The sequence below is a fragment of the Bombus huntii genome, chromosome 9, assembly GCF_024542735.1.
Source record: "Bombus huntii isolate Logan2020A chromosome 9, iyBomHunt1.1, whole genome shotgun sequence".
NCBI lineage: Eukaryota > Metazoa > Arthropoda > Insecta > Hymenoptera > Apidae > Bombus > Bombus huntii.
Genome location: NC_066246.1, coordinates 10,444,781 through 10,459,965, shown reverse-complemented (window position 1 = coordinate 10,459,965; position 15,185 = coordinate 10,444,781). Strand labels below are relative to the sequence as shown.

General features: G+C 37.9%; 2 protein-coding genes across 5 annotated transcripts in view; one reads left to right on the top strand and one right to left on the bottom strand.

Moving 5' to 3' along the window:
* Positions 1-15,185, bottom strand: part of LOC126869717 (plexin-A4) — a 426,446-nt gene that overhangs the window by 135,236 nt on the left and 276,025 nt on the right. The gene's annotated exons all lie outside the window — the stretch shown is intronic.
* The window catches only part of LOC126869740 (PI-PLC X domain-containing protein 1-like), a 276,559-nt gene that overhangs the window by 148,442 nt on the left and 112,932 nt on the right, over positions 1-15,185 (top strand). The window contains exon 8 of one of the 3 annotated variants that reach the window (XR_007690985.1): positions 5,932-5,948. The exons of the other annotated variants lie outside the window; for them this stretch is intronic. The gene's annotated coding sequence lies outside the window, so the exon portion shown is untranslated. Of the gene's footprint in view, positions 1-5,931; positions 5,949-15,185 lie in introns of those variants that run through there. 3 annotated transcript variants of the gene reach the window in all.

The following is a 15,185-nucleotide window of genomic DNA, read 5'->3' as shown; positions in this document are numbered from 1 at the left end:
TACGATATTTAATTGTGTAAGCGATACTGGAAGGAAAAATGAACAAAATAATTGAATCAACCACTATTATATTAAAATAAAGATCTTTCTAGACACAAAAAATATGCAGCTCCCAAACGAGCCTATTTTCTCAGCAATGCGGATGCATTAAACCAACATAGCAGAAACAGTTTTAAATAACCAAACAACAGAACGCAAAATGCAAATTCGCAACAGTGGCCAACGAGTCAAGCTAAATATGGCGAAGAAAGAAAGAAAGAAAAAAAGAGGGAAACGAAATCAAGCTGAAATTAGGGAAAGAGCGTACGAACAATGCTTTCACATTGATTTCATCTCCGCTCGATTCGCGAACCATCTTTCACGGACAAGTAATCGTATAATATTGGGAATAAGCAAAAGGAAATCACATGAAATCGGGAAACGAATAGAAGAAACAGAGACGTTCGATGTTCATCCATCCGCAAACGATGAAATGTTAATATTTAGTCCATCAATTACGGGACATTCGTTCGTCGAGATTTTCCGCGGCAGAACATCCCCTGTATAAAGTCTCGCCGAAGTATTTTCCTTTTTTTCCCCCTTTTTTGTCCTCTTCTTTTTTCCCCTTTTTTTCTCTCACATCTCATGTCCTTGTTGCCGGGAAAAAAATCACTTTTAATGGAGTCAGGAGCGAGATGGATCCGTCTCCGAGCATAAAGAGAGATCGTTTCTTCGCATTAATATCACTCCACGCGGGACTTCCCACTCTTACTCGCCACTTCCACTATTTTTCGCATTACGGGGCTTTCCATTTGCGAAGATGGACAGCGAGGAAACCGGGGAACGCAAACGCCGTCCATTAAGTTCGAATACGGAAATATTGGAATCCCTCGTTTGTATCGTTTAAACGTTTCACTTCTTCCGCCATTTGAGTCGGAGCGGCTGCTTTAATTCGCGATCGATTCGAGTTCTGCTCCACGCCTTGCTGAACGTCGTCGAAAGTCTCTGTTTCGTCGATTTTGTCCTTTTCTCTTTCCATGAATTACGATGTTGATCGCTGTATAGTCGATCGTGAGACGATAGCTCAGTAAATTGGTGTTTCAGAGAGACGTAAAATTGATCGCAGTAGAAGATCGTTCATTTTTTAAATCACCTGAAAGCGCCGAAACTCTTCGCTTGTCCCACTAAGAAGAGGAGAAAGGAGGAAAAGACCGTGAATTTTTTCTAAAAATTTCACCATCTCGTTCCCATTATACTTCTGCATTCGCAATGATCAATCCGTTGAATAGTTGAAACGAGCACATGCTCGTCATCAAAAAGAATTCTCTATTGGCAACGATGACGGTGGAACAGTGGTAACGATCTCTGCGCCGATTCGACTTTGAAAAAACATCGACTAAAACCACTGGGACACGAGAGTTCACAAAGAGGCGTGCTTCTTGGAAAGCGGGACCGTTTGTACATACAAACGGCAGTGGCCGAAGTGCAGCGCTCTCGTTTCAAGATTTTCAGCTGCAGTAAACTTTTTCCAAGCGGTCGGTTCAAACCCGATACGAGCGCAACGCGCACAAATATTGCTGGACCTTTCCACTTTTTCGTATTTCCCTCGAAATCTCTCTCTTCGAGCGTTCAAAGGACCGGGGGAGGGTACACGCGCGGCAGATGAAACGTCGCCCACACACGGCCGTTTATCCCGATTTATTCGACGCAGAGAAATAGAGAGGTAGTACAGAGAAGGGTGTAACAGGGAACTACCCTCTGTGATCGAAAGAAAACCACGAGAAACGACAGAGATGCAAAGGAACGCGTACACTGGCGTTCAGAAATATTAAGACGTTTGGACGTTCATTATTTACGGTCGTTATTTCGTTTAATATAGCGACGGTTTACAAGCTACGAATTACAAGTTACTGGTATTAACAAATGTCGTTGTGTAAATTTAAGAAGTTAATAATAACACGTGGCAATGAAACAAATTCAATTTTCCAAGTGACAAGTTTTCTGATAAATTTCAAAGTTTGTCACTTTTGTACTATTCAATGGAAAATGATAAAACTCTAAAAAAAAGAAGTCTGTAATCTGTAACGTGAAACTGTTCGCCAAAGTTATAGAGAAATGATAGAGTAATTATTACGTGTAAATTCCAATTGGAATCTGAATCTGAGAAGATCACGTAAAATCTGATTTTCATTACTCATTTATAGAATCATTCATAGCAATCACAGGAACCGAATAACAATAATAGCATATATAATCGACCAAGTTACTGTACTATTGAATATACGAACCCTATTTAGTCTGAGATTTTCAATGAGATAATAATCCTAAATCGTTTTGATAATTTCCTTATGATTATTCAACATTTACTTAAACTCTCGCAACTGTCCCAATGCTTGCGAACGGAGAATGTACGATCACTCATGGGCACAAAAAGAGACAGGCAGACACACACATAGCTAGAAAGAGAAATTAAGGAAGGACACGTTTAGGAAGGAATTAATGAACAGCGCAGCAAGGCGAGAGCTCATTTCGTCCTCAGCCAAGAGAAAGAGAGAATGAAAGAGAGAGAGAGAGAGAGAGAGAGAGAGAGATTCGATCGATCGTCGTACAGCAGACTATACACGCGATTTAATTAGTCGAAAGCAAATGCTACCGGATAGAGAAGCGACGAACACCGGTGACTGACGATAGAAGAGCCAGGACAAGAGAGAGAGAGAGGAATGCAGAATACAGGCAAGTGAATGAGAGACGAGACGATAGTACAGCGAGAGAGGATCGTCTCTAGGACTGCCGGAACATAATAAAGCACCGTCTCATTGTCTCGTTCCTCTATCGTTCTCTCTGTTCTCCATTCTTCTCCCTGTGTGCCTCCGTTTCGTTCGTCCTACCGGCTTCTTTCTCTGTATCTGGGACAATACCGTGTGCCGATTCATCGGAAACTTTCCGCCAACCTACCCCTCTCTACTATTTCTCTTGCTCGTACAAAGGGGCGGAAACTTGGCTGAAGCGAATTCGCGTTTTCGAATCCACTCTCCGCGATAGTAGAGCGGATCGTGGTTATGTCTTTCCCACTTGCTCCTTACCAACGACTATCTCATTGTCTGTTTTCCTCTTTACCGTCGATTCTGGCCGACAGTGGCGAACGACGAATTGCGTGCGTGCACACGCCACTTTCGCCGCTTCTCTGCAGTCGTATTCTGGCTCTCATGAGCTCGGAATTCGAGCATGGAAACGAGAGAAATTGGGAAGGGGATGCAAAGAAGGTACTTCCAGTGAGATACTTGAAGAAGATTCTTAGGTGATCGAGGAGCTGAATGGTGTCTTTGAGGTTTGCGACCGGCAAGGGAGAATTTGAGATTCGTGGTTTGGCAAGTTTTGAGTTATTTTAGATTTACGTACTTCCAGCGAGAAGGTATTTGGAGAAGACTGTTAGGCAATCGAGGACCTGGATCGTGTCTTTAAGATTTGTGATTGGCAAGAGAGAATTTAGGATTTGCGGTTAAGGAAGTTTTGGCGTATTTCAGATTGTATTTCGTATTATTAAGAAACGAAGAGCATAGGAATATTGCATAACAAGTTGCTCTTTTCCATTTTTATAACCAAGTGATTCAAGTTTATATTACGTTAAAAATTCTTTGAAATTCAACATGTGCTTTATTGCTACGAAATTAGTTATGCCATTAGTATTTATAGAAAATTTCAAATGAAAATATTTTACAGTATTGAAAGTAAAAAATTACTCCGATAAGAATGAAAAAGTAAATGGTTACACGACATATCAGTCACTTTAAATGAATTGAAATTAATTGCACTAAATCAGGATTAAAATAGTTCGTTATTTCGTTATACAAAAATACCGAATATTACATTCTAATGAATTATATTCTTCTCAGAAAGTTGAATTAAAGTGTATCTACGTCCGTCATTTAATTCTCAAATCCAGGATTTTCACAACGCATCCGTATTTCTCTTCAAATAGAAACTAAAACACCATTCTCCTCTCACATCCGAATGCATCCGACAAAAGCTCCGCTAAACCGAAACAAAAAGGGACAAACACATTTTCCACGAAGAATTAACAACGAAAGAATCCACAATAAAGGACAAGCATTCGAGGCAAACAAAGGGAAACGACGACTAAACTGCAAAGCGATAATCTCACGGATAAAGGGAGAACAAAAGGAAACCAGAGACACGGGTGTTGGCAAAAATGATACAAAAATACCGTCGCCGAATATTTTCACTGAGAACACTAATTATGTGCTGCGAGTACATTATGTTAAAATAGAGTTGAAGGTATTAACCTATCATGTATGAGTATATCTTCATAAATCGCAAAATACCTTCAAACGCAAAAAAAGCTGACAAAGTTGAGTATTCTGATCAACAGTTGGTTAACACTAGAACTACCGATAGTTGACACGAGGCTATTTCTACCAAAACCAGTCAAAATGACCGGTCTTTAAAAATACGTAATAATAGAATACTTTTATATTTATTGATTTATTACTTTCTTACAGAAGAAATTCCGTGTTATGTAGTAGATTTTTGGTATTATTAATCTGGAATCCCTAAATGAAGGTTGACACATCTATAAAATTGTTGAACCAGTCATTATGATTGCTGTGATATTTCTAGTGTTAGCATCTAGCGATCTAGCGATCGATCCGGAATTTTCCTGATAACTGATATCATCATATTGAATGATACGCAGTAGGAATTTTAAAAACGTGTGGGAAGTTGTACAAAACGAGGAAACTGGATAGTTGGGGTTCGATAAACAGATTGCAGGATCCTTTTACATTTTGACAAGTACCGGTCATTTTGACTGGTATTGGTATAAGTAGCCTTAATACAAGATTATTTTGAGTTTGAATACATAAAGAACAAAATAAAATTCATTATATTATTCCTTTAATTATCGTTGCGAAAGTCATTACATCATTGTGGAAAAAATATATAAAATGAAGTAGGAATTTTAAAATAAAATTGTAAAACCAGTCATTTTCACTGGTGTGGTAGTTCTAGTGTTAAAGATTGCTTTTCAAAAATACATCAATTTTTCAAAAATACATATTATATTAATTAGTATACAGTAGGAATCAAAAATGAGTATACACCTCGAAGGCGCGAAATTTATTTAACAGTCCGTGCACATATGTTGCATAAAAGTTATAAATTGTATAAGAATACGCATTACTGGTGAACAAATATACGTAAATCGATATTAAACGAAGCTCATATTTGTAAAGCGTATATGCTCGTTTTTGACTCTCACTGTACAGCGCGAACATTAATTGCTCTATATCTTGAAAAGATAAACTAAACGACGATTATACGTACGTAAAGAAGTCACTCATAATCTTGACTATCCTAAATCCTGACAATCCATTCCGAATAACTATATTTACTAACCAAATTTTCGTTTCGTTGTCCATTGACAACAACCATATTTAAAAGGCTGAGCGTCTCTTCAAACTCATGTCAAGCGTTTTCTACGAACACGTACAATGTTGCACGAGCGAACGCTGACTTGCACTGTATAACACCGTTGCTTATTACTTTCTTCCCCCTATACACGTTCGAACGTAGCCAAACACGCAATTCTACACGCGAGCGGGTGTCACTTTGTTGGAGCGTAGGCGCGTGTTCAGCATTCCTAAAGGAATTGCCAAGGACGCGTGATCCCTGCGACGACGGGATTAACAACGTCTTCCACGGCCAGCGGCTGGTTTTTCAGTTGATAGGAAGATAAAGCGAAAGCGGGATTCTTCGCGAGGCGAGCGACTGTCTCCATGCGTTGTCGCGAGGGTAAAACAGGTCCTGGATGTTGTACAGAGAAGATAAAGTACGTAATCGAGGAAAAAAGAGATAGGGTCATTAAAGATCGTTGGTAAACATTAGATGATGCTAGTGAGAGTTCAGAAAGGAATTAGAAGTCAGATGTATTAGGTCGTCCGAAAAGTTTCTTTCGTTTTATAAGGAAATAAAGGATGCACAATATTTTCCGTTTTATATTATTTTATCGAATTGCGTATGATCCATTTCTTCCTATCAAGATAAAAATTACAACGTTTGACAAATTAGATGTCATGTTTGTATAAAGATGCGTTATTGTAAAAGACGTGTCTGTAAAAGAAAGACACTTTTCGGACAACCTAATAGATATAGTGTAAGTGAACTTCTCAGAAGCCAAACTGGGCAGCGATATCCTTCGTTTCGACGTGAATTTTACATAAATTTTTTAAAATTATATAAAGTAAAAGATTGCAAGCTCCAAAGTAAATATTACGCAATAATATTTGCAGTATAATCAATTGTTTTACGTTTAGGAATCATTTATATCATATATGAAGATCTTATATCGCGGTGAAAATTATATCATTCTCATCTCCTATCTTTTATAGAAGAGCAATTTTTAAATGTAATTCGATCAAAACCATGTTTGCATTTAATTTTAGAATTAAATATGCGTTTTTGTCATCTTCTTGAACCTTTGAAAAATAAAAATAACGTTCGAATTAGTGCAGACTGTTATTGATTCAGGTGAACGATTATAATATAATAGCTAAGCCGATGTCATTCGTTTCTTACAATACACATCGTAGATCTATGAACAGTAGAGAATTTAAAAACGAGAATTAAAAACTCAACAACGAGCAAAACACTTCTAGAAAAATTAAGAAAATTAGACACACTATGTAAAATCTAGAATCGCCCAAACGAGGCTTAAACGGGTTAAATTAAACTAATCTACAAAAACCTAGAAGATACGATAAAAAAGCAATATTCAAAGCACATGCCGAGCAAAATAAGACAAACCACAGACCGATACTATTATAGGACTAACACGAAGAATGCAAAGACCGCGCATAGAAGTATCACCGTAGGAAAAAGGTAGAATTCTCAGAGCAGAAGAGAAGAAACAAAAAGAGTAAAGAAGAAGAAAAAAGGAAAATATCGCAGAAAAAAACGACCAGAAAGATGTCGAGGATATAACGTGGAAAAAGGTAGACGCGAAGAAAGAGAAGAGAACTTTGGGAAACGCCAGGTTCAGTTCATTTTCGTCTATTCCAATATCCGTTCGCTAGACCCTCTTCAGAGTCCGCTAGCCGCCACCTGAAAGTAGAATAGAATCGGATCGATGTACACGCGCGACCTGTAACTTGCCTGGCATCGTAATTATGAACGAATATCGTTGGAAATGTTGGCCGACGCGATAAAGTCTGGAGAAACTTGCGGCCAGGTGAGATGCATGCGATTTCGCTAGGCTTTCGTCTGCCACGTTTCGAAGCACCGAGAGAAGTCGAAAGGTGTTCGAAAGCGGATAAAAAAGCTGGCAGGAACACAGCCTGTTGCCGGAGCCACAATTATCCGAAGGCGATATTGCCTTCGAGAAAATATTTAAACGATCGATCGAACGATTGAGAGCGTGCGCGATTGGCTAGATAGATTGAAACACGGCGAAATTGTTCGAGGATGAGGTTCGTGGTTCGGCTTGGAAAGTATCGAACCACGGACCGTTTTGTCGTCTTGGATCGATAAGAGAGGCTGGAGTGGCTGGATAGAGACGCACGGGAACGGCCTTGATAGAAAGTACCAGGATGGCGAAGTTACTTTGAATATCAAACTTGGTGAAAGAAGAACGGTAGGTGGTGAAGTTGATGGATTATTTGATGATTATTTGACTAACAAACGAGAGGAGCGAGTATGGAACTAGCGACCTAGTAATGGTTTGATATACGAGGAAAGTCATGGAAATATATCTGGTCTGGAGTATGATAAAACGAGGTCGCGAGGTTAATCAGAACTGAAACTACATGGTATGGTAAATTAACACGATAGAATTCGTGGAAATACGAGATAATAAAGAGCTGAAATTGTGATCAGATCCATAGGAAGAAATTTTTCATGCAAAAGTATAAAATGATTCATTTCCCACTCCGTTTATCTTGATCCGTACAAGTATGGTTATTTAAAAAATTTAAGTTCTACACAGGTCAAAGATTCGCTTTTTAAACAAGTGGACTTACATTACAGTTTCATTACACTTTAAATTTATTATCGTATATCGTTTAAGGATGACTAAATGCGTATATCCGTAGAATAGAAATCAACAGGAAAAGGATATGCGATTCTACTTATCGGTAATGCTGAAGAGAATCTCTGTGAGGAACTGGAACATCCGGCGTGGATGTAATATCTATAACATATCGTCCATTCAAAAAATAACGCGCTATTTTATTAACTGTTTTTAATTCGTGTAACTTTGAACGATTTCAAACCTCTGCACAATCGTAAGCCTCCATTCTATTTCCTTTTAAAAATACTATCAAAATGACGTTCGCCGTTTAGAATTTTTCAATTTTACGTTCGCGTTGAATAACCAAACGACTGGTAATTTGTCAAATTTCATTTCTTTTACTGTTAGAAAACAGAGCTTTATTAGTGTTAAACAGATAGTACATTTATATTGTACGTGTGCAACCCCTTCCTAGAGTGTATGTGAGCGTCGCAAGACGGCCCGGGTCTCCGTTGAGACAAAAGAGCGACTAGAAGAAAAAAAAGCAAGCGAGTGAGTGTCTTCTAGCACTTCAGAGAGTAACCTACGTGTAGAGCTAAACTTAGTTAATATGTAAATAAAGTTTAACTTTTTATTCTCTCCAAATTCTCTCCATACCTTAACAATTAGTATCCGTAACTTTTAATAATTTATAATATTAATTCAATCGTGCGCGTCAATTTTTTCACCGTATCTTCTATTTCGTTGTTTCAAGCATATCAATCGAACCAGTCGATAAAGTTCAACGAAGGAAGAAACTCCGACTTTTTGTCATTTATCCACGTCCGTTTTCTGTCTCTTCATCTGTCCCCAGCCAACAATACTCCCCATCGATGAACTCGTTCCGTTTAAAATACCCTTCCTCCGTAGACGAAAATAATGCCTCATTACCGGTGTATCCAGCGTTCGATACGTAATTGGCAAAATGCTATCAGGCCGCGTTTAACCATTTTTATGAATACATCGTGCGCATTTCCCTTCGGTCGGTGCCTTATTAAAACCTCAAGGACGACCGTGGACGAAAAGGAAACCTGAGGAAAGAAGAAAGAGGAAGAAAAGTAGAAGAAGAAGACGTGCTGTTTACTAAACTAAGGGACGAGAAGGATAGATGATCGCAGCGTGGCACACAAGGGGGGAAACATCGAGCTAACGACGAGACCAACAACATAACATGGCCAGTAAACGAATAAAGGGCCTTTCTTCCATGTACACTATCGCTCAAAAGTATGTGCACACTTCGTATTAACGACAGAAAATTTAAAGGAATATTTCAAGAATAGAAGCATAAGATAGAACTTTGAAATATCTAGAAAGATTTGGGATTGAATTGTGATACGCGTAACGTGATTACGAAATTACAAAGGAACATCACAGGAGGAAGATATGATAAGTATAATCTTGCTGACATTTTTACGTCGATGTCTCTTTATGATTAAAATGGAGTAAATATAGAACAGCTAAAAACAAGGAAAATTTCTTAAGTCTAAAAATATAGTTGATAATGTTTTATAAAAATCAGAGGTATAATCGTTACGGTATATCATTTGTTAATATCTTTTTAGTATCTTAAATATCGATTTTGATCATAAAGATACAAAAATTGCAGTTTCTGGATGATTTTATGATTTTATGATCGTAAGACACAGATACACTATGTATCGATTCTATAAGAAGATAACACGCGTTGGTTTTCATTACTTTCTCATTAATTAATACATCTGAGCAACATTCACGTATTGCTAATACAAATACCAAAGTATTCACATAATTATAAGCATCTGTGTACACGATGATGTCGTAGCGAAATGGCCTTGACCGTGAAACTGTCCCTTTGTTCCTCGACGAGGCAGCGGCACACATATTCCGTGAGCACGCCAGATGCGTGGAGAACCTTGAAGCGGCGTGACAAGACATCACAATGCATCGTTTCCATCCAAATAATAGGCTCGGCGTGGGTGGTTGGTGCGCTGTTCGCGTGAAACGAGTCGAAGACACCGCGACGTCGACGACGACGACAAAGAGAAAAGAAGACGCGGAGGAACAGCAAGGAAGAACAGCGAGGAGCAAAAGCAGAGGACAAAACTCGGCGAAACGGTCCTCTAATTAACGAACCAGATTACGCCGGCGTGCGCTGCGATTTATTTAATGTCACCGGTTCGATTCAATTTCCCGTCGAATTAATTCGCGTCGTTTTAAACGAACTTCAATTAAAGCTTTCGCTTGGCTATCCCGTTCCTACTCACAACTGTCTCTCGTCTAGCTCTTTTCTCTTGTGTTTTTTCTCAGATTTCGAAACGAGCGGCACAAAACTTCCAACGACAGTTCTATATAGTATCCTGTTTGTCGGATAAATTCTTAAACCTTTCCGAGGTCGCGTTCCAGCTCGGAACAGCAGAAACTCTACACGAATGGAATAACATCAATGGATTGCAGAGGATTATTCAACAGATATCGCCGGATATTTGGTTGAATTGTATCATTGCAAGATGTTGAAATAAAGTTTGTAATTCGTACTAGAAAAAGTTGACGACTTATACGACGAGCCCTCGAAAGATTTTTTCACGCAACACCGGTCGAGAAGTTTCCAATTGACATTGATAAATAAATCGTTGGAAGGAGATGATCGATGAAAGCAGTTGAAATCTCGGTGAAACGTTTTGTACGCTCGACAACGGTACTCCAGAAACGTAACGATAGTTATCGATTCGCCTCTCAAAGAAACAATCATCCCCTTTCGGGTTAACTCGCACTCTAGTACAGGTGAGGAGGAAAAAGTTGTTCGTGAAAGTTCGCGAAAACGGAAGCGGAGTTTCTTTCAATCGAGTCGGCCGTCATGGTCGAGAGAAAATAAGAAGAAAAGAAGAGAGGGGGGAAAAAAAGAAGGGAAAGGTAGAGGAAGATGACGAAAAAGACTCGACTCGGGATTGGAAAGCGACGAAGAGTCGGAGGAAAACAAACGAGGAGCCTTTCCCTCCTGATTCTGGTGACAGTCGGGCGAAATTGCGAATATCGAATTTCGCTCGGAAGTCCCCGCGCTGCGAATTCCTCCCGAGGGAATAGGATCCTCTCGGGCAAGTCGAATGGAAAGGCAGGGAAAGCAGGGGCTGGGTTTCGTTTCGAGGGGTCGGCGAACGCGATTCGAGCACTGATTAAAAATACATATTAGGTCTCGTGTGTTTAGGGAATAAGATGCCGGTTCGGCGATAAGGTCGAACGAGAAATGGCCACCGGGGTGCACTGCTGTAACATCTTTATACGCGGAAACGCGCAACCTCCCCTTTCGTTAATCTTTCATCAGGCTCTGAGTGGTAACGCGTGTTTTTCCGCCGAATCGAACAGTGAAACTTTCATGGCTGTTTCTTGGGGTGGGCCGTGTTTCCCGTGTCTCGATCAAAGCGATGTGTAAGCGTGGGAATCTGAGCGAAAGTTGACGAGATCGTGGAGATAATGAGAACAGGACGAAGCAATACCGTGTTGCAGAAGTTGTATTTGGTTGTCCGAAAAGTTTCTTTCGTTTTATAAGGAAATAATAGACGCACAATGTTTTTTGTTTTATATTATTTTGTCGAATTACGTACGATCCATTTTGTTCTGTTGGGATAAACACCGCAACATTTCACAAATTTGATTTCACGTTTGTATGAAGGTGCACTATTGTAAAAAACACGTTTGTGAAAGAAAAACACTTTTCGGACAGCAATAGATTGTGTACAAATTCATATTTTTGTAGCGCAAACTTGTAAGTATATCTTTAAATAGAAATGTAGCTTGACGTACCGATGAATTGTTATGGCGAGCAATGTACGATCTATTTTACGGAATCATATTCCATAAGTTATTTTGTCTTGTTTAATGAATTGTTAAAACGCAGAAAAGATAAAGCTCTTAGGAAATTTATTGTGCCGATGATAATAATAACTGAAAAGAAAAAAGGAGCGAATAAATATTGGAAAAAAGTGCAGTGATCACAGCGGATATTTTTTGATTAAGAATGGGACGAAAAATAAAATATAGCCGAACTATAACAGTCGAAAGATCTTTGCGAGCATCAATCGGCTATTTATTTCCTGTAGACCTGATAAAATAAAACTGATAAATTTGAAAAAATTACGCCTGATTTACGTTTAAATAACGTATAGTTAAAAAACGTTGTTTGAGTTGTAAGATATTTCTAGAATAAACAAAAATAATCTAACTCCTTCGCGGGTCAATAAAATGGTGAATAATGGAAAAGGGAAGATTAAAAATTATTTATTTTTCCCATCATTAAAATTTTGCAGTTTGTCTGGCGAATTCATAATTTCAACTATTCATGTGGAATACATTTTAATAATACTCTACGTTATCCGTAATCTCATATAGAAAAATCATATAACATATAATAATTACAGAACAAATATTTATATAATATATTCGTTAATCTTTTTATTTTTGCGTCATTTGGAAGCTAACGTGAATATTTTAGTTTTATAAAAATACGTGATACATTCGTAAAATTTCGTAAAAAACCAACAATAAAGCTAATATTATGATGAATCGGTAATCAACAACATTTTTGAAATGTTCAAGGGAGGAGCGGAAATAGTAGCACATTTTCTTCCGTATCTCCTCGAAATCAAATAAGAATTCCATTTGGTGATGTAAATATAAAAAATGTAAAACATAACTTATACAGTATTATACAATACTTTCCTTCTATGAGTTTCACCCATATGAATTGTAAAGCATTATAACGTTCAATTTTCTTGATACCCTTTCCTTACAAACTATACCGTTTATGGAGAAGTTATATCTTTATTCTTTGCAGCAATACGTTTTTATGATTTTAAAAATATAATGAATTTTTTATAATAATGAACGCAGCACGCTGTTTTATTAAATTCAACTGTATATTGATTGATATCAGTATGACTCCTTGCCCTCTACCATATTTAATACGAGACAATACTCTGTTTAGGTCCAATTTAAGGATGACTTATGAGTGTTACGAGAAAACATTAGAGGTTGTTAAACCCCCTCTACATGTTTAATTAATAATTCTATCCAATACGAACAAAAATCAAAGAAAATCAACTGAATTAAATTTTTTATAAAATTAATAATATCTATAGATATTTGATATAAAAACCTTCAATTAGGCCCGTTAGTTGTTGATACGTTACGTTCCCTCATAACAGCATTCTTTTATTGCTTACCTGAAAATAAAATAAGAAAAAGGAATTAATTAAATATTTGTAGAAATACCTGTGTCCTACTTATTAATATAAGGAGTTTAATATTGAAAGTACCAACCGCTAATATGTACTTAAATATGTTATACACAGTCCGTTATTATTTAAAATAATATGAATAATTATTTTATTAAGAATAGATAAATCTATATAATCATATTTCTATCTCATAAAGTGATTCGTTATTAAAAGAAAAATTCAATTTAGATTACCATAGCCCCAAAAAAAAGTTAAATAACTACGAAAATAATGACCCGTCGATATTCTCTGATTTTAGCAACTAGCGAAGATGATTGATAAAACGAGCGGGGATGGCGTTTATTCGACGAAAGTCTCAAAAGTCGCCAATGGAGTTTTTAGCTCCGCTTTTCTTAATCTCTCGCGGAACTCGTGCCGCGGCAGGAATAATCGATAAAGCTTCTCGAGATTGTTCGGACGTGTCTTTCATCCAGCGAGAAGTTAAGCCCCGATAGAAGAGCCGGTGAAATAATTTCATTATCCTGATAACGGATCTTTGAATATTGGCGAACTCTCTTGATTACTTCCACCGTTCAATTCTCATTTCGCTGAGTTGATAAATTTAACGATGACGGGCAAACTGGGTCGTCGTACGATCATCCCATCCCCCTGTCGCTTTTTTTTTCTCTCCTCTCAACAGCCGTTGTCTCTTTGCGCGCTAGCTGCCAATGAAATCGTCGCGATAGCGACCGGGAGAAACAGAGAGATAAATCTGTTTCTACGTACATGGAGATTCTACCATTGTGTCCCATTTTGCGCAAAAATCGTTCGACTTCGCCGGGACAATTGATCCTATGCCTTTTGTTCTAAACAATTCACGTTGATTACGGAACAACGATGATTACACCTGCTTCAGCCATTGTTCGCTATAAAGATATGGCGTATATCTTTCGAATGATATCAAAAAGTTTAATCTCTCTCTGTTTTCTCGTTCGAGAGAAACTCGCAGCTATGTACATTATCGTTTGTAAGTGTTCGAAAAACTTGCTACATTTGTAGCGACGAAATTTCAGTTTGACGAAAATGTACAAATTAGTAACGAATTAATTGTTAGAAGCAGCAATTACATTATCCTTTTATGGAATCAGTAGACTATAAAATCTATATCGTATATTGAAAAATATAACAATAATACATTTTACTACTTGCTATATGCACCACAATATAGTATTTACTATCTAAATATCTAACAATATTGAAGTTTTTGTATCAGTTCAATGTAATCTGTAATTCAGAAACAAAAGAATCTGCAGATAATAATAAATAATGAAGATTAACAATAACAAACACCAGTTTCAGGCTTCCAAAAATCAATGCTATGTAGCTATGATGATTATGAGGAATAAAATCATTGCTTTTTGATTTATCCATAATATCGTGAGTAAGAAGAAATCATCTTCCTACTTTATTATCATCCTTCGTCATCGTTCACTAACACACCTATTCTTTGTCAATCTAAATATTTTTCCGTAGCTTCGTCCGCGAATTCACGACTGAAAGAACGAAACACCCTGAAAAAGAAGAAAGAAAATGCCAGAAAAGGACAAACGTGAAAAAAATGCTGAATATATCACGGAGGGGCGAGGCGAGAATATTTAAACGAAGTCATCGCCGCGACGCAACGGCGAAGATTAGTCCGGCGACGCGTTACGGGGTATTTCGTTCTCGTTAAAATAATGAAACGACGCGGTCAAAGCGCGGGCCGGGTCTATCTGCATAGCCGGGATTTTTCACACGGACGATGTGCTGTCGCGGCTCGAAACGGCCAGAAAACAAAATATTTTCAGAGAAAAGAGGCCCCCGTCTGGAGAATTTATCCGGACCACGGGAAAAATAAAGCGACTAAATTACTGGCTGGCCCACCATTCTCTCTCTTTCCCTCTAACGCTGATTTT